The following is a 23800-nucleotide window of genomic DNA, read 5'->3' on the forward strand; positions in this document are numbered from 1 at the left end:
AAAAAAAAAAACAAGCAGCAGTGGTCTGTAATCTAATGTTTATATTAAATATATCCTCTCATCCTCCTTTCCTTGCCTACCCTCTCCCAAAACAGAATCAAACATCGTTGGCCTTTGGTGACAATCGGTAAACTTTGTTCCAAAACACTAGTAAGTCATATATCACTAATTTCATGACCTATAGTTGCTGATTTTATAGAGGGGCTTGAGGTTTATCCAACACTTTACATACATGATCTCCTTTGATGTGTATAGCAACCCTGTGAAGTGAACAAATTCACTTCAACCGGCATGTATTAAGCATCTTGACTCAGGCATCTTGCTGGGTGTTGGGAGCTCGGGTGTCTGGGTAAAAGCAAATCAAATAAGGCTCACTGAGCTTCTGTAACTTACCAGGGTCACGTAAATAACTGGCATTCACGGAGGAGATGGCAGCCCAAGTTTTCTGACACCCAATTCATGCTTTTGCCACTATATGCAACTGTTCCAGTGGTATATTTGAGTCTGAGTGTGAGAAGTTTGTTCTTATGGAGAACATAAAAATGACCTTGTCCTTGACATCATTTGAAGAGGGTCACCTTGGGGGTGTCACTCAATACTAATCTGTTGATAATGTCTCCACTTAAGGTTTCTGTGGGAGCATTAAATTTGGCTTCTTAATCTAAAGATTCTGAGTATTCCTGCAAAACGAGCAACCAGGTTAATGAGACATCTGGTATAAGACAGGCTTTACCTGACAGAAATTAAAGGATAAGTTTGTGGTCAAGCCCCTTAAGAGCTGGAAAAACTCCCCCCTTCTTAAGAACTTAAGAACATCAAGTTACCTTCTCTTACACTGATCCTGTACAGTCCGCATGTTTCATGAGAGCGTGAACTCCTTGAGAATGCTTAACCTAGTGCTTTGCACACAGTAAACACTCCATAGGTAGGGCAATTGGGGTTAAGGGACTTGCCCAAGGGCACATGGCTAGTGTCTGAGGCCAAATTTGAACTCAGGTCCTCCTGACTCCAGAGCCAGTGCTCTATTCACCATGCCACGTAGCCACCCCAGTAAATGCTTTTTTCATTCACCCACAATTGAAGTGAAGTAGACCAGGTCACTCCTTGGTTCTGGCCCAAATGGGCCTGAACATTTGTTGCTTCTCCCATCTCCTCTGATTAGGGCTGTGAGTTGGGACACATGATGAGCAAGGCCCTTCCCCAGGCTCACGTGCATCTTGGTGTCTCTGGGTATGTCTCTTGATGAACACGTCGGGTGTGGGCGTTTGCCTCCTGGGTTTGTGTCTCTGTCTCTTTTCTCATCTCCACACTTGTCTCCTTTCTGGTGTGTGTATCTGTGTCTCCTTCACTAAAACTCCATCTCTTTGGGCCAACCCTGAAAGCTCAGGTTTTATCAATGCTGCTGTATCCTCGTTGCCAATGCCAAACTAAGGCACTGTCTGTGGAGCAGTTAGGACCCTAAATAAAGATGCATTCATACCTCGTCCAAGGAATTTACAGAATTTTCAGCATACGGCAGAAAAAAAGAGAGCTGACCTGACCCTAGGCTGGTCACTACAAAAATATAAATAACTAGGGACAGTGTGGAAAGGACATATAGAAAAAAAAAGAAAGGACATATAGAATTCTTGGGGCTCTTTTTTGTTATTGTTGAGTCATATTTTTAGTCATGTCCGACACTTCGTGACCCCATTTGGGGTTTTCTTGGTAAAGAAACTGGAATAGTTTGTCATTTCCTTCTCCAGCTCATTTTATAGATGCAAAAACTGGGGCAAAGAGGATTAAGTGACTTGCCCAGGTTCACACAGCTAGTAGGTGTTTGAGGCTGGATTTGAACTCAGGAAGAGGAATCTTCTTCACTGCAGGCCTGGCACTCTATCCACTGTACTACCTAACTGGCTTGGGCAGTACAAAAAATGAGGCCGTGCTCCCATAGCCCAGGAAATTTGTGGCTCTAATTCATACTGACTTAAAAGACAATTTCTTCCTCTACAGACTTTTAGGGTCATGCATAGGGGTACATAATCCCATGAAAACTCAACCAAGTTTACTTAAACTGTTTATGAAAAAAATCATTTTTTTAAGGTACCCTTCCCTTCACAGTGTAGCAGTTAAAAACCCTTTAATATATGGGAACAGTCTTCATGATACATTATTATGTTGTGTTGGCCTGTTTGGAATTGTGATTTTTTTCCCCCTGTTAATTCCATTTTACATACATAAATCAAGCCATAAACGAATATAAATGTTTTGTGCTTGAGTGGTAAAAGTGTTTTTTTTTCCCCCTAAAAAATGGATCCTTTTTTTTTTAAGCCCTACTCTCTGGTCTCTCATTTCCCTGAATTAGTGGAGTTTTACTCATCAAGGATATTTTTCATCCTTAACCTTTAGAAATCTATTCCTTTCTGTAAAAGAATCTTTGTATGTTAGAAGGTAGGTGGATTTGATTTATAACATCTCAAGACATTCTTTAGGATGAGGAGCAGAGTATTGACTGCTTGGAGAGAGGAGAAAATTTAAGGAAGTAGATTCCAAGATCAGTTTGTAGCTTTTACAGAGTTTAAGGAGGTAATACCAACATGAGGGAGGGCTCGGGGCTTGGTTAGAGAAAGTAGCCATGCCCTTGGGTTCTTTATTTGGTCATATTTTATAACTCTCCTGAGGATCATTCTCTCATCTGTAAAAGGATATAATATTTTGTGCTGCCTCTTAGGGTCCTTACAGGGGGAAAGTACTTTGTACACTTTTGAGTGCTATGTAGAAGTCATTCAGAATAACATTTATATGCTTTTAAAATTTGATTCCTTAAATTGCTAAAATTTTCTTCCATGGGTTCTGACTATTATGGTTGAAGATGAAGTCAGTTAAAACTACTATGCTAATAAATAGTAGGATTGGGCTAGGGAGACCAGTCCCAAAAAGAGAGAAGAAAAACTAGTGGTCAAGATATATATGTGTGTGTGTGTGTGTGTGTGTATACCTATTTGTGTATGTACATGTGAGTATACATATATGCATGTGTGTATATGTGAATATATAATATGTGTATGTGTATATATACCTATTTGTGTATGTACATGTAAGTATGCATGCGTGTATATGTGAATATATAATATGTGTGTATGTGTATATATACCTATTTGTGTATATATACACAATATATATACACATGTATATATATATACATGTGAGTATACATATATGTATGTGTGTATATGTGAATATATAATATGTGTGTATGTGTGTGTATGTGTATATATACCTATTTGTGTGTGTAGGTTTATGTATGTGTGTATATATGTATGTACACGTGAGTATACATATATGTATGTATGTATATGTGAATATATAATGTGTGTGCGTGTATATATACCGTGTTTCCCCGATAATAAGACCTATCCCGAAAATAAGCCCTCCCCTTACTGTGTAAGATTCCTCTAAAATAAGCCCTCCCCTGAAAATAAGCCCTATTGAGATTGCTACTGTAGTGAAGGTGATCCCCTGCGCTACACGCTACATTATGGTACCCTTTGTATGCACCGTTCCCCCCCGCCCCCGTGAAACGCATGCTGCGCTCCAAGCTGCATCCAATCAGAGCTGCAGCAGTGAGCGCGTCATCCTGTTCTTCCCCAGTGATTTGCTTATTGAATAAAGGTACATTTTTTTGTTCACATTTACCTGTTTATTAAAATTGCTGTCAATGTTCATTAAAATAAGCCCTCCCCTGAAAATAAGCCCTCTGGTGTTTTTCTGTCCAAAAAAAATAATAAGACAGTGTCTTATTATTGGGGAAACATGGTGTATACACACATACACATACACACACACACAATTTTCCCTTAGACCTGATGTATTCTTGGGGGTGGAGAGAGGGGAAGGAAGAACTCTTATATAAAATCATTTTTTTTCCCCACTAAGGACCTACCTGTTGTGGTGGCCCTGAGCTGGATGGTCGCTCTTCTAAATCTGCCAGCTTCAGTTCACCTCTCAGCTGAATTCCTAGAGATATAAGTGAGAGTTTCCTAAGGCATTTGATAAGACTTTATTTTACTCCTCCTTTCCCTTAGTAAAACATTAGAATGTTTTCACTCTGCTTTGTGAACAAGTTCTGAACTCCTTTTCTATTGAAGGAAGAAACGAGAGTTTCCCGTTCTGGCTCAGAAATACCTAGAACACACTTTGTATCTTGGGGTTGTGGAAGAGAATTGAGTAGCTATGTGACCTTGTAGAACTGACATTCTAGGCCTCAGTTTATTCTGTTGTACAGTGGAGGGCATTGGGGTAGATGATCTCTGAAGTCCCTTCCTTTGCTAATATTCTAACCCCACATTATTTAATTATGTAGTTTTAGGGTTAATAAGCCAAGAGGAAGAAACTGTTGTATTGGAAGATAGGCTTTAGAGAAGCTAGAATGATCATCAGAAGCTAATAAAATGTAATTTAATGAATATAAAATGTAAGAAATGTAAAGTCTTATGCTTGGATTAAAAACAGAAATTCTGTAAGAATAGGATTGGGGAAATAATAGACATTAATTTGGGGGAGGAGAAAAACATCTTGGAGTTGTACAGGCCTGCTAGCTCTGTATCAATAAGAAGCATGACGTGGCAACCACAAACAGTAATGCCATCTTTTTCTGCATTGAAAAGCATTGGGCCCTTCACCTTGGGCAGGTGATAGACTCATGGTCTTCCCTGGTCTAGAACATTTTAATTATTCTGTTCAGTACTGAACACCACCTTTTAGGCATAGACCAGGGTGCCTGCAGAGGTTGATGACCAGATTGGTGAGGGAACTTGATATCATATCATGTGAAAATTGGTCTGGAGAAGTGTTAATATTTTTGCCTGGAGAATAGAAGCCTTTAAATACCTGAAGACCAGTTATGTAGACGAGGCATTAGGCAAGTTGCATAGCAGGAGATTTTGACTCAATATAAAGAAAAACTTCTTGGTAGTTAAAGCTCTCCCAAAGTGGAATGGGCTACTTCCTTCAGAAGTTAGCAGATTCTCCATCACTGGGATTCTCTAAGTAGACCCCAGATGACCGCTTGTCAAGGTGACTCAAGATGGAATTCCCAGGCAGCTTCTAGATAACTTAGGGCATCCCCTCCAACTCAGTGCTTCCTTTTGTGAAGTCAGTGTATTAGTACAGAAAGTTTCAGTTGTGTGTCTGTAAGTGCCGGGAGAGGGGGGATTCCCTCTCCCAAATAACAAGGGTCCAAAGTCATGTGCATCATGGTGGATTCTTGTTAGACATTAGTCATCTTTGTCTCTCCTCTACCCTGCTGCGATATAGAAAGTGGCTCTGCTAGAATCCTTGGATGGTAGGGCTGAAGAAGCAAGTTCACATTTAACAAATTAAGAAACCATAAAACTAGAGGCCAGGTCTATTGACTCCCAATTAATTTTTCACCTGCTTTTTAACCATTATAACTAAGTTTCATTTGAAACTTTGTCTACATTAGTTTTTGGTGTTTAAAATCAGTCCTTTCAGTAGAAAAGCAACTGTTGTCGTTTGATTGACTGGTCTTTTCCCACTACTTTTCAACTTGTGCAAGTTGACCTGTGTCCTTATCTGAAAAGAAAGGGTGTCAGGATGACCTTAGATCTCTTCTCCCTTTAACATTCAGCGGTTCTTTCACTGTTCTATAGAAATGGCCATACATATAGAGAGTTGTAAATATCTTGGGTTTCAACCCCATTTATGCTTGAAAAAATAGTTGGTGAAATTTACTTCATGAAAAACAACCCACCCATTTCCCATCTTGTTGTGTGCCTGCCATAGGATCGGTTTTTAGAGGTGTCTTCATGGTCACTGAAAATGGAAACCACCTAAGAGTCTTATCTAATCGTTTGAGTTTTTCCTTACATCAAGGCTAAATCTGCTTCCTCCAAACTATTACCCTTAGTTCTAGTAGAATAAGCAATCGCTTTTCCAGGTGGCAGCCCATTAAATACTTGAAAAGATCATTTTCCTCATGAATCTTTTCCTTTCTACATTAAACATGATGATGATGATGATGATAGCTGGCATTTATAGAGTGCTTGAAAAGTTTACACTCTGTTGGCATTATGTTTGCTCTCTCATTTGATTGGTTGATCAAACAAATGTAGTTCCTTCAGTTGGTTCTGATGGGGCGGGATCATGAGACCCATCACCGTCCTAGAAGCCCTACTCTGCACACTCACAAGTTTATTCTAGTTCTCACAGACAATGGTGCCCAGAACTGAACAAAATATTGCATGTAGTATATGGAGGTTTATCACCTTCCTAGTGCTGGATGTGATGCTCTCTAAATACAACTCTTTTGACAGCTCTGTTATATTGTAGGTTCATAGAGTGGCATCCCCCTGAAACTCTGAAATCTTTTTGATTGATTTTTACTTGTGCTTCCATCTTGTATTCATGAAGTTGATTTTTGGAACCCAGGTTTAAGACATTGTAATTATCCCTGTTGAAATTTGTTGTCTATAAGTCTGATAAACAGACCATCTATATTGCCATTTGAATTGTCGAAACTGTCAGGGTTAATCCCTTTACATCCCCAGTGCCAAGCTTATTAGCACCTGGCACATAAGAGATACTTAATAGATGTCTGTTAATTTGATATGACTATTAAACAACACAGGACCAAGTGTATATTCTTGGAGCAGTCCAATGGAAACATTCTTTTAAGCAGACATCAAAGATTGCTCCTTTCTAGTCATTCAGTCCCTAATTTTGCTATTTTTTTGTATAGAATCTTTTTTAATAGTGTAACATATTTGGGACTAGAAGGGAACTTGGAGGCCTGCCTCCTTTGTTTTATTGATAAGGATCTAAGGCCCAGAGAGATTAAATGATTTATCCAAGGTCATCACACAGAGAGTAAGTAACAGAGCCATAATTGGAACCAAGGTTCTTTGACTCCAAATCTTGCATGTTTTCCATTCTTCCACATTGCTGTGTTTCACTCTACCATATCTTGGCCAGTATTTCTTCATATGGCATTGATCGTTAACCTTTTTTTGTGTTACAGGGGCCTTTGGCAGTCTGGTGAAGCCTAGATATAGACTGCTTGTCAGAATAATGTTTTTAAATGCATAAAATAACATACATAGAATTACCAAAGAAACCAATTATATTAAAATAAAATTAATAATAATAATAATTCACAGACTCTAGGTTAAGAAACCCTATAAATCTATGGAAAGAAGTGAACATGAGTTTTTTATTTTTGCCATATACTTTCCAGCTATAGGAAAGAACTAAATCCCCATTCAGAGTGAATCCCCTGAGACACTATTAAATCGTCAATGCCTTAAACATTAGTATATGAAAATGCTTTTGTAGAATGTGTGCAAAGCATTTCATCCTCCAAATAAAATCTATCTGCTCGAACTTTGATTGTTCAAAGGCAGATGGTTGGCAATTGAAACAGAAAGGCAAGCTGGCAAAAGGAAAAATAAAACCACAAATATCTGTATGTGAAAGTGATGTACTCTCTTGCCAAACTCCTTCCTTACTTCGTTAACACAGCAGTGCAGCAATTAAGTAACATGGGAACTCAGACTCATGGCTAATACAATTGTCCTCAGCTAATGGAGTGAAACGACTCTTGCATATAAATATACCCTGCCTTTCTCTAAAATGCTTAGTGAAAGAGGCAAAACTGGATCCATCATATAAACTCTAAACTGTCCAGGCCGCAGCATGCATTCACCTCCCCGAGTTTCCCTCACCTCCACCATGTGGTTAATGGTACAGGTCACCAGTGTGAAAGCTTTGATATTATGAGCTTCTGTGACTGGATTGTTACGTCCTTGAAGAGCGAGAAAGACTCAGCCTTCCTGCTCAGCAGCGTTAAGCAGCCAATTGGAAAGCAAACCTCTGGGGGGGAAGGAAGGGAAGTAGTGGTAGTCTTGAATGGTTCAAGGCACTGAAGTTAATATTAATGGGACACACTGGATGAGGCCTTGAGCCTGTAAGGGGGATGGTGAATCCATTGTGATGAAAGTAATCCCTTCCTCTGTTTTAGTGATGGGAGAGCCTGCCAGGGTTTTAAAATTTGGCTGGGTCTCACTTACCAGTTTAGCAAGCAAGAAATGGGAGAGACGTATCCTCAGCTGCCTGAATGGAAGAATAGGTTTGGCTGCATGGGCCCCCGGGCACAATGGGGGCTGATACCATGTAATCAGGAAGTCCATGCGAGGATATCTGTCCCTGCTGTGCCAGGGGGTGGCTTCTGAGTGGGTAGGAGTAGCCATTGAGTGGGGATTTGGGGGAGTGCTAAGTGAGATGATTATAATTTTGCTAGAAACCATTTCGTGATGCCCATGAAGAATAAGTTAGATAGTAGAAAGTGGAAGACAGTCCACACTGCCTGAGAAGTAAGGTAACTAGGCAGTACAGTGGGTAGAGTGTTAGAACTAGATTGAAGAGGACCCGAGTTCAGATCCAGCCTCAGAAACTTACTAGCTGGGTAATTCTGGGTATGTCACCTATCCTCTATCCTGCCTCAGTTTCTGCATCTGTAAAAATGGGTATAATAAAAGCACCCACCTCCCAGGGTTGCTGTGAAGATCAAATGAGATAATTGCAAAGTGCTTTGTAAACCTTAAAATACTATATCTGTGCTTGCTGTTTTTATTAGGACAACATGTAGCAGGACATGTTCTTGGAAAACTATAGTTGGGGCGTTGAGTCTTCTCTTAAGCATTAGCTTGGTCCAACTAGGGTAGAGAACCGAAGAGGCTTCTGCCTTGGGAGTGGATCAGCTCAGGCTGTGTTGGGTCACTCTCTCTTTGGGTTCTACAGCCTCTGACATACTTGCTTCTAGGCAGTGCTCTGAGGGGTCATACGAGAGTGCCAAGAGGCAATGGCCCATTTTTTGGCCCATAGGTAGAGTAAATCACTAGTGTCATAGAAAGATAATGCATTACTTTTGCTCCAGGGTGGCTTCATCAGTGGCATAATAGATGCTCTGTGGACACAGGCAGCAATTTTATGTTTGAAAATGACCTGCATTATTAAACTAGCAGGTGTATCTAAGAATTTCTACCCTTTTAAAAGACGCTGTTCCCATCTTCATGATATACTCCATTGGTATGAAGGCAATATAAATGCAAATGAAATATTGAAGTAGAACTGAGAAATATGTACTTTTCCCAGAAAAGATTAATTACAGAAGTCTTGAGAAAACCTTTTAGGGAGTTAGTGTGGAGGAGTGGGTGGAGCTGGCTGGGGAATCAGAAAGACCTGGGTTCTAGTATTGACTTGGACATATTGACTGGGTGAGCCTGGCAGGTAACCTGACCTTTCAGGGGCCCAGGCAGCTGTCTGAGACTACAAGCTAAGCATGTATGCCGCTCCTCACCGGGTGAGGGAGTTTCCTCACTAGGAGTTTCTCGTATCAATAAAATTAAAAGTCCAGTCCAAAAAGGAAAAAATACCTGGAGGAATCTTTAAGGTCATAAGAGTATAGATCTATATCTGAAAGAGACCTCAGAGATGGCAGTTGAAGACTCTAATTTTACAGATAAGGAAACAGAAACAGGAAGCTTAAATAACATGTTTATAAGGTCACACAGGGTATAAGACTTAGAGTTGGGAAGGGAAGGGAATAAGCATTTATATAGTGCCTACTGTGTGCCAGGCACTGTACTAAGTGCTTTAAATACAGTCTGTCTCTCATTTGGTCCTCACAGTAACTCTGGGAGGTTATGCCCATTTTACAGATGAGGAAACTGAGGCAAACAGAGGTTAAGTGACTTGCCCAGGGTTAGATAGCTAATAAATTTCTGAGGTCAGATTTGAACTCAGGTCTTTCTGATTCCAGCCCCAGTGCTCTGTCCACAGCACCACCAGCTTCCCCCAAGTTCTTTGACTCCAAAGTTAGCATTCTTCTATTCTCCCACACTGCTTAGTTTAGAGGAAATGATGGGGAATGACAGAAGTTGCATTGAATGATCCTTTGCTCTGTGTCTCCTACTTCCAATTGGATTGCATTCCTACTATTTCTTTGTGTCAAGACAAAGTAAATATCATTTCTTAGAGTACTTGGTCATCTCTCCTTGTGATGCTCATGATGAAGATAATGGCATTTCATGGTGCAACATCCTTAAAAGAAGAGAAATTTTTATGTGGACCTTAACAGAAACCTGCAGATTAAATGAATATAGATGTTAATGCTGAGTAATTGACTTCAGTGTAAAAATGGACCCTGCGGGAAGATGGTGACATTTTGGAAAATGGGGTTTGGACACAAGACATGAACATAGCTGAAGGCTCATAGGCTGCTTTTCTTAAGAAATGATTAGGAAATTGCTAGTTATTGTGAACACCAGATGTACTTATAAAAAGTGAGGTTGACTCTGGCCTAATAGGAAATGACCAGTTGCAGACATTTTAGAATCAGCTGTCTTTGCATCCAATTTTTTGGCCAGTTGGCACAGATCTCTAGGGGAAGATAATTAGAAGAAAGGATAAGGATGAAAAGACATTGTCTAAAATTATATTGCCTTCAGTCTGACCTGTTTAAGCTGTTGACTGAAATCTGGGGAAAAAGCAAAGATATTGACTCAGACGATCACAGAAACAGCCCATAACTAGTCTCTACAAGCAAATGCTTCATTTTTTTGGTGAAGCAGAGAGATGTCAAGGGTGCCACTGATTTGGAGCACAGGCTCATCTGTGAAATCTTACAGAGAAAGTTGCTAGAAGACGATGGATGGAGGTCTGGAGGACTCCTCACAGCAGTGAAAAGCAGCTACCTGCAGGAAGCTTGGAGAAGTTTCAGGCATTTTCAAATCATCCCAACTCACTTTCAGTTCATTCCCTGGTTGGTTTTGTGTCCCCACCAGCTTTCTTGGCCACCTATGAATGACTCTGCCCTCAGCCCTACTCCATCATTATTAGTGAGGCCCTGCCTGGGATGGCCATTTTTGGAGGAACCCCAGCCATGTTTCTGATTTTACATCCATCTCACTTTCTTGTTGGCTCTACCTCCACACCAGCTGCCTTCCCCTCTTCCCCCTCCCACTGTGGGTATCTGTTCTCTTCCCCTTCTCCCTTTCCAGTTTCTTCTCCCTATATATTTTTCTCCCCACTTGAATGCAAGAAGCTAGAGATTGTCTTGTTTTTGTATCCCTAGCACTTACTATATATGTATTTTATATATATATATATATGTATATATATATAATATATGTAGTAAGTGATTAATAAATGGTTGTTCAATCTATCTGTCCGCCCGTCCATCCATCTATCTGTATCTCTTACTCTTTCTATTCTTTTCTCTCTTGTTTATTTATCTGCCTATTTGCTCATTTATCTGTCTACTCCAGAAGCATCTGCAGATCAAACCATAAATTGAACAGTGGTCACACATTATATATAAAAGATCTTCCTGCATCTTCCTGTTGATGTCTTTTCATCATTGACAGTAGTGGATTTGCCACCCATTTGGGCCCTATGACCTCAGTACCTGATGTACAGTGTGAGGAAGTAGCAATGAAATATCAGAAAATGAAGTGTTGGAGAACGGTGGGAAATGACTAGATACATATGGAAGAAATCTGTGCAGAAGGTAAAATGATTTTAAAGGACTCAGAATAACTTTTCACAATATATTAAAGAAGAGAAGATTGCATGTGGTGCTTTTACACAAAAAGAAAAAAAAAATAATTAAGAAAATACCTAAAATCACTGAGTAGATTTTATGGATTTCCTATAGTTGACCACATAAATTCATAAAGAGCTGGAAAGGACACTAGAGATAATGTTAGGCCAACTCCCTCACTTGACTGATGAAGAAATGAAGACCCAGAAGAGGTTGTGACTTGCATGAGGTCATACTAAGTAGTATATAGAAGAGCTCAGGATTTGATCTTTCTTTCCAGTCCACCATGCTGTCTCTCCTCTATATGGTCATACAACCAACTGAGAAGTAGAGAGATAATAAATATTAATTGAACTTTTTTTTTTTTTTAAGAATTCAACTTGGTTGAACAAAATGCTTCATCAGTACTTGCAATGACTGACCCCCACTCCCACCCTCCTGACTTCTTAGATTGCCTGACTTCATTCAAGGCTTCTGAGTCACCAACTATTTGAAGTTTTTCCTCATTTCCCAATCCCCCCCAACCCTTCCAATAATAAACCTTCCCCACTACAACTTCCAGGTGCTTGAGCCTCTCTCCTTCCTTCCTCAAATTATCTTGAAGACATGAAAGTCTTGTTAACTATGTTAAGAGTTGAGGTTTCTTTTGAGAATGGTTAGATTAAATTGCAGGTGAAGTATCCCTTCAAATTATCAAATTATCTGTGTACCTGTTTAACTCTGCCCTGTCTTCCCCTCCCCTTCAAGTCAACTTTTTGAGGTCAGGGACATTTTATTGTTTGAGGAGTGGGGTTTTCTGTCCCTGGAGACATGCATATACATTGCTGCACAGTGCCTTATGGATACAGATATTTACATTCAAAGGACCATAGAAATATGCATGATTTTCCTTATCTTCCCAGACTAGAAGGGCAGGATTTCTGGTAATATAACTTAAACTTTTCTTTTTCTTTATCCCTAATTCATGACTCTTAACAAACTGCCACTTGTTTTCATGTTAATCTATTAAAACCATCCTTAAAAAAACCCAACTTGGTATTTTTTCCCTACTTACATGTAAAAACAATTTTCAGCCTTCATTTTGTACAATTTTGAGTTCCAAATTCTCTCCCACCCCTCCTCCCTTCCCTGCTCATTAAGAAGGCAAGCAGTTTGATAAAGGTCGTACATGTGCAGTTATGTAAAACATATTTTCATATTAATTATGTTATAAAATAAAACAGATTAAAAACAAGAAAAATAAAGAAAGGAAAAAAAAACAGTATGCTTTGATCTGCATTCAGACTCCATCATTCCTTTCTTTGGAGGTGGGATAGCACTTTTTATTATTAGTTCTTTGGAATTGCCTTGGATCATTGTACTACTGAGAATAACTAAGTCATTCACAGTCGATCATTGTACAGTGGTTGCTGTTACAGTGTACAATGTTTTCTTGGTTCTGCTCATTTCACTTTGTATCAGTTCATGTAAGTCTTTCCAGAAAACCATTCTTTCTTCTTCCCTCACACGCTGTTCCGTATGTATTCTCATTTTCTTTCTCCTCTTTTCCTCCCTCAATTTTTCTTTCCTAATGTTCTCATTTAGATTTGATGGCAATTGATTAGCCCTTATCAGACCCTCCTCAGAGTCTTCTGTGCCATGGAAACCACAAATTGGCCCTGCCGGTAGTTGGCCTACCTAATTAGTCCTTGGCTAAATTTCATGTTTGGTGTTGCATCTGGCATCCTATTTGTCTTCACATTACTTCATAAGATTTTCTTTGCAACATTAGGTTAGTTATGCTGCCTTTTCATAGTATTTAAAATTCTAAATTTGCAAGTTATGAGAAAGTTTGTTAAGGTTGCACTGAACAACTTAGTGTTTAATTTAAATTTTTAATTGATGTCTTTTTTTAACATTACATGAATCTTTGCATATATTTCTCTCTTCTTCCCCTCCACCCCCGTCCCCCTGCCTCCTTTTCCATCCCTATCCGGCAAGCCGTCCCTTCTAACTGAGGTGTATATGGGGAGGGTGTGAAGCAGTTTACTAATAACACCAACCAACTCATGAACTGGGTAGGTATAGTATATAAGGTATGCAATTATGTAACCCCTCATTTCTGCAGTGAAGGGGAGGGAGGTACATTTTTTTCTTTTGTTGTCTACATTCAAGCTTTTTAGCTTTATTACAGTATTTTTTGCTGGACCTTGTGACCCATTTGGAAAACAGAGTAGATTGAAGCTCCCTTGATGTTTGGGTAGGAATAGGCCCATAAGTAACACTTTTACCCTGGGTGAAATAGGGAAACCTCATCTTTAAAACACCTTTTTTGTTTGTTGTAAATTAAATGTCCCTTATGCTTTAGCTGCAGAGATTTGATGGTTTGTTTTAAAAATTAGGGTTTCACCTAAATCAGTGGAAATCTGAGTCAGGGCAACTAAAATTTCCAGCTTTACAACTTCCTTTTCTGTCTGTTGCACATTGAACATTCTAAGTAAGAGAGGAAAAGTGATCGCAGATCAATCCAATTTGCTGTTTGCTAAAAAGGAAAGGAAGGTGAATTGGACTGACTTAGTGAGGAAATCTCTCACTTGCTGTATTACAAAACTACACAAAACAGCTATTGAGGGTACCATCCTTTGGCAGAGTGATGAGGGACTCTAGGGTCAGAATGAGATGCACAGTTTGTGATAGTGATAAAAAAGAAAGAAAAGAAATGAATGCCAAACATGTTTTGAAAATACATAGAAGACAAAGGAGGTTAAGAAATGGACAGAGACAAGGACAATGTTGATACTAGCATGTTAAACTTTGTATAATTTTTTAAAAGGAACTACATAAAATATGGCAGATTCATGGTATCTCATGCAATTTTCTTTTTGTCCATGGAAGTATTCATGTTTAACTGTCACAATAAAAATATTTTTGTAATATTCATGAAGTTCATAATAAAAATATTTTTAAAAGAAAAGCTAAGAAAGAATATGAGGACACCTGATGAAAACTTACCTTTGACGGTGCTTATTAAAATACAGGGATTAATATTTTGAGTTGTTGGTAAAGGTCAACTGGGCTTTAGAAAAGTGTTAATAGAAATTTAAGCCATCTTTTCTGGTCAGAACTTTCTTCTATTTGGGAACAGGGAGAGAATGTCTTCCCCGTGCCTTAAATAATATGTACATTTAGGAATGCTAGATGAATGCTAATTTCCTTTAGGGAGAGATTACTTCTGAGTATTCATTTTCTGTTGTTCCTGTCTCTCACATCTGTCAATACTGTTTTGTAAATATAAATTATTTACAAAAGACACTTGGCAAAAGATTAAATGAATGACTCCTTTTAACAGACCTATCAGTTTGGGGTTCCATAATTTTCTCCTCCTGAGACTTCTTTCTTTCCTTAGTTCCTCTTCAGTGGGAAGATAGCGCATTGTGCCCTGTCCCCCCCTTCCTCCTTAGCTATGCATCTGCATTATACTCTGTCTGTGACTTGCTGTTATCAATAATCCAGTGAATCCATGATTTCATTAATGTGGGTAATCCCCTCCAGCTGAACAGATGGTACTCCGTCCACACCTTCTCATGGTGGTAATCATCATGTATGTGAAATGTTGTTCTTCAGCCACTTCAGTCGTGTCTGACTCTTCGTGACCCCATTTGGGATTTTCTTGGCAAAGATACTGGCGTGATTTGCCATTTCCTTCTCCAGCTTATTTTACAGTTGAGAAAACTGAGGCAAGCAAGGTTAAATGACTTGCCTAGGGTCACACAGCTAGTTAGTATCCAAAGCTGAATTTGGAGTCAGGAATATGAGTCTTCCAGACTCCAGGCTTGGCACTAGTTGATCCTTATAGGAGATAATAGGCCAACTATTTAAATTGCTTAAAAATGAAGTTAACATAGGATCTTGTTGTCTAACTAGTCTTCCTTGCTACTGCTCCCCCCGTTTCCAACCCTGGATCTCCCCAACCAAGAGCAAATAGATGTTTATGAAGAGAATTGAAAGATCAGTGAGCAGTTAGCTAGGTACATGTCTTTTCCCAGTGGGAAATGATAGAGACAGACACACTTGCAAGTTCTTAACTCTCCTTTTTTTAAAAAAATGTGAATATTGTATTTATTCTTATGCAGTTGGTGGCTCTGAACCAAAGCACTCAGGCTTTCTTAGACTTCACAAATCCTCTTTTTATGCTTCTGCCCAGGACTGTCCCTCCATGACCCTCAACACAGACATTAGCTGTGTAACCCTGGGAAAGTCACTTAACCTCTGTTTGCCTCAGTTTCCTCATATGTAAAAAAGGGATAATAATAATACTTCCTCCCCAGGGTTGTTGTGAGGATAAAATAATATAATTATTTACAAAGCACTTTGTAAACCTTACAATGCTTTTATTATGATGATCATGGTGTCTAAAAAGCTACAAAAGAGGTAAGGGGTCTTTAGTTCCCATATATAGTTATCTCTTCCACATTTCAACTTAACATATTGTGGGTCTGCATAAGAAATTAAATGGGATTTTTTTGGAATTTTGCAGATTTCAGATGACACTGAAAAAGTTTAGAAACTCAGAAATACATGCATAGCATTGTGTAATACCAACCCAAATTTTATAATATGGCTCTGTAAACATCACATAAATGAAGAAGAAAAAATTCAGATGTCTCTGGTACAAAGGGAGAGCCAAAAAATTTTACGTGAATTTTCCAGATTGTGGGGGCACCATGCCCCTAACCCCTGTGATGTGAAAGGGGGCAACTATAAGTATTCAGGCTCCTGCCATATATAGGTAGCCCAGGCTTTACTTTGCCCAGCAGAGAATGGAAAGACTTGGACCCATGCTCATAAATAGCCAAAACAACTCTCTGCCTTTCCCTGGTGGGCTACCACTTCTCCCAGGCTCTTTATCACCATTAGACACCTGGTATAACCTTCGGGTTGAAGCTTCCCTGAAAGGGAAAAGCATTTGAGAATCTATTCAGTCGGTCCCTATTTCCCAAGTACTGACGACTTTTCTTCTTCTTCCAAGAAACTTCATTTAGGAGCTCAACATTTTCCTGTAACTCCTTTTCAGTATCTCACTTTGGCCCTGGGATTTCTCTGTTCAGAAACTCCTCCAGTGCCGCACCATTGCTGTCTCTTGGCTCTGGTATCGGCAGCTCCTGCTTTGACCCAGGGACCCCTTTTCCCTGCTCTGTTTCTGCATCTGTCCATTGCCCTTTCTGGGAGTACATGGTTCACTCCTTTCCTGGGGCTCCCTGATTCACATCACTGCCGAAAAGGTTTGAGCAGACTTCTCTCCCAGAGAAGTGGAGTCTGTGTATGATCGGACTTCATCTCTGGTTCTTGTCATGTCTGTCTTCCCCTTTTAAAAGTACAGTCCAGAGGCTCCAAAGCTGACCAGTAATCGTTCTGGTTAGTGTTAATGGGCTAGCCAGGGTAAGGGAGCTCATGCTCTCAGGGAGATAATATCAATGACAGAACAAAGTCTCAGACGGAGTATCCACCGAAGGTGTTTATTCTGTGTATCGGGAGACCCTCATTGTCAGAGCTCAAGCCTCACTCTTGAAACATACTAACCATTAATGAGTTAATCTTGACCAGTCTCCTCTTGGACGTCTTGTCTACATTTCTATCCCCTGTTATTTCAGTGGATTTTCATAACAATTTCCAGATCTCCAGATTAATTTCCTTTTATTATGTTTTGACTTGTCAGTGAGGTGTAGCTGAAAAAATGCTGGGTTAGGAATCCAGAGTCCATAGTCCTTGTCCTGATTCTTCCATGAATTAGCTACATAATCCTGGCCAAATGGTTTAACATCTCCTACATCTGTTAAAATCGGAAGGTTGGACTGGATGACCAGTGTGGCCCTTCTGACTCTAAAATTATGTACTGAGGGGATTTAACCTACTGGTTTCAAAAATCTTTTCTATCCTTCCCATTCGAGGGTGTGTCAAATTTTTGTCAATTGGATGCACATATTAATGTGCATGTCTGTCTGATGGCTGGGAAAAAAACCCCCATATTTATAAGAGTACCCAAAACATCCTCTTGCTGACACATTGTGTCTTCTGACAGAGAAAATGCTAATAATAATTTTAGTCATAGCTCGCATTTTTTATAGCTCTTTATGGTTTTACGGAGTGCTAACAAAGCAAAATTACAGAGGGAAGAGCTTGTAATTTTCCCACCTGTAACTTTGGGAGGCCACTGCTTTATTGTTTCAAGTTTTTTGACAACTGCTGCATGTGTTGACTGCCTACTGCCACTGCCAGGAACCATCCCCCAAGGATGGGAAGTTAGGAGGACACTCGGCTGGTGAGACTCAGCCAGGCAATTCTGGCTAGACCAGATCGGAACAAAAAGCTCACCACTTACTCGTCTAATTCTTGTGCCCTACTAAGTGTAAGCTCTGGCATGGCATGACTCCAGATCAGGGTTCATAACCTTTTTTCATGTCATGAGCCCCCTTGGCAGTCTGGTGAAACCTTTCCCAGAAGCAGGTTTTTAAATTCTTAAAAATATTTAGGATTACAGAGAAAACCAATCTGTTGAAATGAAGATGGATTTTAAAATGTTCTATCCAAGTTCAAGGACACCCTGAAATCTATCCACAGACCCTTTAGTCCATAGAGTAATAGAATCCCTAATACTCCCTCCGCCTACATTGATGACATTAGGGAAGGGGATGTAGTAGGTTCTAATTAGACAGACTAACATTGCCTAATTTTTCCAATGATACTTGAAAAATTATGTAGTAATGTAGTATGTCCTAATATGTAGTAGGTCCTAATAAGACAGACTAACATTGCCTGATTTTTCCAGTTATACTTGAAAAATTATGTAGTATTCTACAATACTAATCAATCAACAAAGATTTATTAAACACTCATGATATAGTAAGGCCTAAAGAAACAAATAAAAATGAAATAGCCTCTGCTCTCAAGAAGCTTACCTTCTATTTGAGGAGATGTGCACTTGTATCAGTAAGTAACTGTGTGGGACAGCTAGGTGCACCGCATGGTAGATAGGGCACTGGGTTCAGAATCAGGAAGACTTCATGAGTTCAAATCCAGCCTCAGACACTAGCTGTGTGACCCTAGTCCTGTTTCTGTAAAAATGGGCTAAAGAAAGAAATAACCTTTGCCAAGAAAACCCCAAATGGGGGCATGAAGGGTTGTACACAAATGAAATGATTCAACAGCAACAGATAAGAAACTGAATCAGGAAAGGCTTTGGGTAAGATATGGCCCTTGAGCTGAGCTTTGAAGGAAGCTTGGGATCCTGAGAGGTGGCAGTGGTTGTATGTTTCAGATATGGGAAAAGGAAAGGAACAGAGACAAATGTGTTGTATGTGAAGAACAGCTCTTGGCACGGGCCATTTATTGCTTCTACTGGCCACCATGTTTATTTAGATCTTTCTTATTCTCGTTACTATTTTTTATCTTTTTTTTTTTTTTCATTTCTAAATACCCATCGACATTTAGAAACGTTGACGTGTTTCTTGGTCAAGAAAGCCTATTAAACTGATTGACTTCACTCAAACACAACATTTTATCAAGTGGCTGGACCTACCTACCCCCCAGATCCCCAGGGAGCTGGGCTAGGTATCTCAGCTTCAGATTTAAAGAGATTTATTTTCCATGACAGCACAGAGTAAGTCACTCCCTTATCAATGGGTTCATAGTAGGAAAAGAAGAGATATCATTGTTTGTTAAAACAAACTGGCCCTATTTTTTCTTCTCTCTGCAAAGTGATCTGCTTTCGAACTAATTAGAGCATTTCCCCAATGGTGTTGATCTACTTCTCTTGGCTGCAAATTAAACATTTCTCTGGGCTTTTGGACAGTATGCACCATCTTGTCAGAAAATGGCAATGAAGCTGCTATCCCTTTGTATATCTGACCCCTTTTAGTAGAATAATATGAAAAATGCTATTTTCCTCAAATACATCCCTAGTCTGATATTTTATATAGTTTTAATTTTATTATCCTTGAAGAAAAATGTCAACATTTTTATATGATCTTATATCCCTGGTCTCTGTCTAAACTTTTTTTGCTTTTGAATCTCAAATGTGCACAATGGCACTGTTTTCTATGTTTGGTGTTTTAGAAACATTTAGAAACTGAGATGAATTTTAAAGTTAGTGATGAGTTGGCAAGAAAATTAGAGACATAATGTTTTAGACCCGACTCCGCCGTTTGACTCACTTTATGACTGAAATTGTCAGCTAGGTGGCACAGTAGATAGAGCACTGGGCCTGGAGTCAATAAGACTCATCTTCCTAAGTTCAAATGTGGCCTCAGACTTACTAGCTGTGTGACACTGGGCAAGTCACTTAACCCTGTTTGCCTGAGTTTCCTCATCTGCAAAATGATCTGTAGAAGGAAATGGTAAAACCACTCCAGTATCTCTGCCAAGAAAACCTCAAATGGGGTCACAAAGAGTTGGACATGAGAGGAAACAATGAATAATGAACAAAATGGCTTTGAAAAGGGCTCTTCATTTGCTCTCAGTTTTTCCTCTGTAAAATGACAGGAATTAGATATATGATCTTTAGGGCCCCTTGGAGCTCTTAAAAAATCAAAGCTCAAAATACAGGCAGGTCTCTGTAGACCTGGCATCCTTGGTGGAACCCTACCAGGCCATTCTCTCTCCCCCTCCTCAGGGCCTGCTGGGTAAATATCATTCCCTCAGTCTTCTAGGTCAGTTCCTATCTTCAGTCAGAGAGGCACATTTGCCAAGCAAAGGGCCTAAGGAAGCATGTGTGCCAGGCTGTGGCAGCTGTAGCCCCAGAAGCAGCTTCCATCTGGGGCTCTGTTAACAGCTGGAGTGCCATTAACACTACTGGGTTTCCTCTCCCTTTCAAGAGCTTTACCTGTTTCTTATCCTTTTGGGTCGTAGACTTAGCTCTACCTTCCCCCTCATAGAGTTATAAGGCTTCTGACTTCTATGATACAAGCTAGCCATTTAAATTTACTTGGTGATTTTTTTTTTGTTTGTTTCAATGAGATGATTTAATAGTATTTCTTTTCACCCCTCATAAAACAGCTTTCCATAGGAAAATATAAATAAGAAATTGAGGGCAAAGTTAAGGTTAGATATTATGCATGTGTCACTAACTAAAAGGTCAAACCAAAATATAATTATCTGTAGCAGGGAAGAATATTGAATAAATGCATGACATGTTTTTATTTACACTTTTATTGTCAAGGATAATTGGCTTGTTAGAAGATCTGCCATGGTGAATCCATTAATAGACGTGAACAAAAGAAAACGTGTTTCCATTTCATAGGCATAGACCTGACCATGCTTTAATGTATTAGCACCTTTAAATCAAGGCATGAAAGTTATTTGAACTAACACAAAATGAACCTTGCTATATGGGCATGTGAAGTGAGCTGTAACTTTTTAACTTACCATGTTTTCTTTGTTATAGTTCCTTATTGGTAACGGTCTTTTCAAATGTAAGCATACATATCACCAGACCATGTTCCTTTTCAGTCTATACATAGGTTTGGGGCTCTAGGAATGGAAAGGGAGTCTGCTCACCCTGTTCCTTTATAAGTTCATGCAGCTGTCTTGTGTTCATGACTCTCTACCCCCTACTCCCAGGAAGCAGAGGCTAAAGTTTCTGTCCATAGAAGTAGCACCAGAATGTAAACTTGGAGATCAGTCAGTCAACAAGTAGTTAGTGCCTGCTAGGTGAGACAGTCAGGGCACTCCTTTAAATTTTTTTTCCTTTCCACATCATGAAGCTCTTTATGCAGAGACAGATTGTTACTTTTATTGTTTTGGGTTTTTTTTTCTTTCTAGGATTCCCTAAGGATTGATTTATACATCATAAAAGTACCTATTACAGGAAAATGATAGCAAAAAACAAGCCAAAAAAACCCACCCTTTCATTTCCTCTTTCAGAAATGACCTCTTTAGAAAGAAAAACAAAAAAGTACCATACCCAAAATTGAATTACATGAAAAGTGTGAATCTTATTTTTTTTTTTAATGATAACTTCATGAATCTTGGTGTGGATGCCCATGGAACTATTTTTTGTTGACAAAGTTTGCTTTTATTAGTTCACGCTCTTTCAAATAAGAAAAACAAAAACAAAAAACCAAAGTTTTCCACATGTCACATAAAAAGGATCACCCATTGGTATTGGTATTGGATTATTTGGTGGCCTTTGTTGTTGTTTATAGAGTCAATGGTAGTGGCAATTAACAAATACTACCAAAACCTTTTTTTTTTTTGTTAAAGAGGATGATGTGATAAACCATTGAAATGATCTACCGAAAGCTAAGGTCATGATTTTTTTTTTCCACCAGATGCTTTGTGAAGTCCCAGGGGCGCAGACTGTTATCTTTATAGATCAGGCAACTGGGACCTAGACAAGGCAGCAGGCTCCTTCTAGAGGGAGATTTGGCTACTTCCTGATTCCTTCTGGCATAGAAATAAAGTTCTAGGTTCGTTTATCTTGTGAGTTCTTCCGCTTCCTTTTAGTAAAAAAAACCAGGAAGCATGAAAACAGATGCACTCAAAAAGCCAACTGAACAAAGGTTGTTTTTTTTTTTAAGTAATTGTACAGTTCCTACTTTTTAATCTGCCTACTAGTGATATAGTCAGTGGTCCCAGGGAAATAAAAACAGTATAAATCACTCTTTCCTCAGGTCATATGTTTCTATCAGTTCTGTCTTTGGTGACCCAGTTTGTGCTTTCAGAAGCCGACCTTCCTGAAGGCAATTCAGGAAGTGGTTCTTATATCCTCCCAACATGTGTCTTCTCAAATTTCTTAGGACTTGGTACCAAGGAGAGGCAACTTATACTATACACATTCTCTCTTTTAGATAGATATACAGGGCTTCCCAGAAATCTTAGTGCAGTTTTGAGCTTTAGAAGTATAACTATAGGCTTCAAACTTACCCAAAGCAACATTTGAAATTTTAATTATTTCATTTGTTTTTGTTTTGTAATAATTGATTATGTATCATTAAAAACTGGGCATTTTATGTTTGAAAATGTAATTGAAGTTTTCTGTTTCATAGTAGAAAAAAAAGAAAATGTAATTCTTTAAATTTCTTTTTATGCTTTGTGAATTTTGAACAATGCTTTTTCAATATCAGTTTAATTTTCTGGAGCTTTCTCGGACCTGTACATGGAGGTGGTTGATCCAAGAGGAGGTCCTCTTGCTTGGCTCCTTGATCTGTCTCTGGTAGACATTTTTCTAGTACAGAGATCGTGTCAAAACTTGTGTACACCTCAGAACTTTTTTGGATAATCTTAAGGATAGGATGACAAATGTAATTTTTTTTCAAGTCATTGACCCAGCAGCCAATGAAAATTCACAAATCAGCTAGAGAGATGTATAGCCCAGAGAGTAGTTAGGTGAATTTTAATAAGAACTATGTGTAGCTAGACTCTAGTCGTCCCTGAGGGCAGGCACATAGTAGGTACTAAGTAAATGCTTACTGGTGAATGAAATCTCCTTGCTTTGCTTGGCATCAGAGAGCTGAGAAAAGCAAGAAACGAGGGGTAGAAGTTGTTAAAAGCAAATGCCCACTGTATGTAAGAAGATATGTCCTAACAACTAGTTTTCAGAAGTGGAATAAGAGGTTGTAGGTCTTCAGGCAGTGCCTGGATGATTACTTGTCTGGGATACTGAAAGAGATTTCTGTTTAGATATGGGTTAGACTAGGTGAACTTTGAGTCCCCTTCTATTGCCAAGATTATGTGAAGGAGCTTATATTCTAGTTGGGAAGACAAGACATATATTTATGTGTGCGTGTGCATGCATGGGTTATCCTTTCATAATGCAGGGTACTATATAATTACCAGTCTTAACAACAAACGTGGTAGGTATTCAGCAGAGGGAGAGATCATTTTGGACTTAGGGTATTTAGGGAATGACTAGGTAAGGCCTTGAAGGTTGGATAGGATTTGGATAGATGTAAAAGAAGGGGGGAGGACATTATAATTATGAATGCCTTAAGAAGATGCCTGAAGGAAGGATTGTAAAAACTAAACTTCTGTTAGTAGACTAGTGGGACTGGAATATGATGGGAGGCATAGTGGGATGGGGGGTGGGGGTGGGTAGGACAAATACGTTGTGACCAGATGGTAAATGTCAAGACTAAGGAGTTTCATTCAGAAAAAAAGTTATGGGGTAGCTCTAACGATAGCTAAAATTTTTGGTTTTTTAATTCTCAACTTAAACATCCAAAA

The 23800-nt window shown here is 39.1% G+C and overlaps 1 protein-coding gene across 3 annotated transcripts in view; it reads left to right on the top strand.

Moving 5' to 3' along the window:
• ETV6 (ETS variant transcription factor 6) overlaps window positions 1-23800 on the top strand; it is a 355559-nt gene that overhangs the window by 48453 nt on the left and 283306 nt on the right. The window lies entirely within an intron of this gene.

Source organism: Petaurus breviceps, unplaced genomic scaffold, assembly GCF_028583685.1.
Source record: "Petaurus breviceps papuanus isolate PSGF00001 unplaced genomic scaffold, PetGlider_PUasm1.0 470, whole genome shotgun sequence".
NCBI classification, from domain to species: Eukaryota; Metazoa; Chordata; class Mammalia; order Diprotodontia; family Petauridae; genus Petaurus; species Petaurus breviceps.